This window comes from Nannospalax galili, unplaced genomic scaffold, assembly GCF_000622305.1.
Source record: "Nannospalax galili isolate Female #2095 unplaced genomic scaffold, S.galili_v1.0 scaffold151, whole genome shotgun sequence".
Lineage (NCBI taxonomy): Eukaryota > Metazoa > Chordata > Mammalia > Rodentia > Spalacidae > Nannospalax > Nannospalax galili.
Window position 1 is genome coordinate 1,372,446 of NW_008332087.1, and position 3,932 is coordinate 1,376,377.

Consider the following 3,932-nt stretch of genomic DNA (forward strand, 5'->3'; position numbering starts at 1 on the left):
TGGGATTCGAACCCGGTCTCCTGTAAGAACAGCCAATGTTCTTAACCGCTGAGCCATCCCTCCAGCCCCTAAATAAAATATTTTTAAAAAATAAGTAAATAAATTAACAGATGAATAAATAACAACCGAGAAAAAAGAAAAGAGAAGGTTAGGAGTGATGGCACACACTTCGAATCCCAGAACTAAGGAGAGAGAAGCAGGTCGATCTCTGTGAGTTTGAGACCGGCTTGGTCTATGCAGTGAGTTCTGGGCCAGATGGGGCTAAAGGGAGACCCTATCTCAAAAAAGACCAAAAGAAAAAAAAGTGAAAAAAAGCAAGGAGAGAGAGAGGGGGTGGGGGAGGAGAGAAAGAGAAGAGGAAGGGAAGGTGGGAAGGGAAGGAAGGAATTTTCAAAGATGTTAGATTTATTAAGTTGCTGAGGTCTGTGCATCATACTCTATAACTTAAATAAATCTTTGTGTGGCAAAATTCCATAGTGAATATTTTTAAGTCAATTTATTTAATGATCATATTTCTCTATGAAAACTTTACTATAATTCAAGACACTATTCCTCACTCTGGTGGAAATCCTCATAACAAAATGAAAAAGAAAAGACTCAGAAAATGCTATACAGGAAACTAGGGAACCTTAGAATAAACAAAAATTGAAATAGACATAGAATGTAATTTATCTTGGACTCTGTAAGAAAAAGAAACAGATTATATTAACTCAATGCCCTCAGTTTACAGAAGTGGGAAAAGGCCTAGTGACATTGAAATCTCTGCGCTATAAGGAACCTAGATCTTCCTCTAGCCTTCTTGCTATAACTACTTGGTCATCCTCATGTTTCTCTCTGAGCAACTGGCTACTGGAAGGCGAGAAACACAGACATAAATCAGGGCAGAGGCATTCTTCCTGTTTGCCGATATTGATGCTACCGGATTCTTCTAGGGAAGGTCAGAATCTTCTCTCAGAGAAAAAGGGTAAGATCTGGGAACACAAGGTGCCATGTGCCTTGACGTGCTCTGTGGAGAAAACTTTCAAAGCCAGAAAAGCAACTAGAAAAGGTAAGAGTACACAGAGAATTTGAGTGACACCTTTGGAGATTCTTGTTCACAAGAGCTCTTAAGAGGAAGGTGCTGTGTCTCAGTGATGCTGCCTCCTGAAGGCTGGATACTGACTATGGTAGACAGCTGTGTGGGCACTAGCCCCATATCCTTTTGTCTTAAAAATGAACCTGTATACATTTCTGTTGGCTTGCAGTTAGGTGATGTCATCACATTAGTTCATCTCTCTCTATGTTATTAATTAACCAATCCATAACATCTTCAGTCATCATACAGTCATAGTCCTGCATCACGCATCTCACATAGTCTTGAGGGTTAGGACACTAAGGATGCTGAGCTAAGTGGATGAGTGTGGCTCAAGGTCTCTCACAAATTATGGTCAAGTGTTTACTAAGGTTGCAGTTATCTTAAGATTCAGCTGGAGTTGGAGAATCTGCTTTAAAACTCATCCACATGGTTTTTAGGTCCTTGCTGATGGCTGGATGGAAGTTCCTTAATTGCTAGGTTATTTTTTGGTTCTGTTTATGACAGCTTGATTTCTGCAGGGAAAATAACCCAAGAGAGACTAATCTCAAGATCAACACAGAAACATGTTAACCTACTCATACAAATCATGCCATCATACATGCTACATGCAGTGTGAGAGGAGACTATATAGGGTGTGAATGCAAGGAACAAGGATCAATGTGGATATCTTGCCACTATATGATTGCTGGGGGAATATGGGTGAAAATTACCTATTTTATCATCAAATTTGACATACACAAAAAAACGCTCAGGCTGGAGAGATGACTCAGTAGTTCAGAGCACTTGCTAGTCTTATAGAGGACCTGGATTTGATTCCCAGAACTCAAATGGCATCTTGAAACAATCTGCAGCTCCAGTTCCAGGGGATTTGGTACCCTCTTCCAACATCCATGGGCACTAGGCACACATGTGATATACATACATATATGTAGGTACACACTCATATACACATAGAATAAAATTTTTTAAATCTTTAGAAAAAGAAAAGGCAAAGGCTGTCTACAGTCCTAGGTGTTCTCTCACACAATTGTCCAAGTGTATAGAATTCATACAATTGTCCAAGTGTATAACATGGTCCAAGAATCAGAGGGACTGATAACAAAAACCTGCAGGGACTTGAATCTGTGACTGAGTACACAGTTGAAAACACCTGTGAAAACCATTGTTGTGTGCAACTACTCAGCTCCTTTCTCTCTCTTTACTTGCTGTTTCTTTCCAGAATTTACCTTAATATGTAATAACTTCATGTATGTGTGCATGTATAGCTACTCAGAAACTATTTAGCTTGGTTTCTCACAGACTTATTAATAAGCACTTTTAAAATATATTTGATGTGTTGATTTTTTTTCTCCTCATGCCTTAGGCTTAGCTGTTTCCTTTAACATGAAAGCTTTCAGAGGTGAGGACCTGAATCTTGCGCTTACTTTGTCTCTGTTTCTCTACAGCACCAAGGTCATTATTCTACATCTAGAGTAAATGTTATGTTCAGGTTAATTGCATGCAACCTTATCTTAAGGGGAAAGATATCTCATAGAATTTTCGCAAAGACAAATATAAACCAGGTTTTGATTTTGAAAAGGATTATGTAAGTCTTTAAAAATCCACTTTGAGTTTGAGGGTGAGACTTTGTGGTGCATGTTATACAGCCTGCACTTGGTCCAAAGTTTGATCCACCAGAAACAAAACTCAATTTGGCTTCATAGAAGATTCAAAATTTAAATCTCTGTTCAGGAAAACCATCTTATTAGAAACAATTATATGGCTTTATATAATAGATGAAGTATGTGAATTAAATATATATATATTTGAAATCCAAATATCTCTATAGGAAAGATCCTTACTGTCCCTTTTATTTATTTATATCAGTTATATTGTTGACATCATTATATACTATACATAATATAACCCTATCCTGTAAAAGCATTTTATTAAAAGAATACATGTTAGAATGTATACACACAGGAATTAAATATGCACACACAAACATATAGACACATGTAAACATGTTCATTGTAGCTTTTCACTGTACTAACCTTTTACTCACTAACAGCCTTGCCAATTCCCCATATTTTAGTTGCTGGAATGAAAGAATGAAGGAAGAGGACTTACTCATTTGTTACATCAATGGGCTTCTCTTTCTTAGGACAAGGACAAAAGCAGTGTGATACTTAAGAGAAGCATTGACATTATTTACAATGAAAGACTTCTTGGAAAGCTTATCCTGGTTTCAAAGTTTGGAAGTAAGAGCACAAACCTTAGGGTTCCACTGACTGTTTACAACTCTAAATTGTCACACTGTCTGGAAGACAGATGTGATCAGTGATGAGCACATGAAGCTGACAGATCAGCTCTTGAGGATGTGGAGATCAAAGCAGAAGCTGCTCTTTCGTTTTCATCAAAGTAAAGAAAACTATCCAATTTTTACATTATGATAAAACATATGATAGAAAGAGAAAATGGCATTCACTTTATTATTGGGGTTAGATAAAACAAAAGTTTTGGTCTTTTGATAGAATTTATATTTTCTATTTTAAATATTAAATTCAATTAAAATGAAGTATGTATAGATGTGACTTTCTATTGGGTCCTATAATTTGAAAACCTTTTATAGTACTCTATCTAATCAAAAGAACAATGCCATCTATGAGACATATTTATTTGCCCATGTCAATTAACTACTGGCAGAAGGCCATCTCAATTTTGATTGCTCTGAACATAGATGACAAGTTCTTTTTCCAACTTTTACTAATTTCCTCCTTGCTCCACAGAAGAATATCGATTTCTTTTTCTTTAGTTACTGCTTGATTTTATTCTTCATTTAATTTTCTTTAAATCAAAACTTGTTCTGAATCTCATA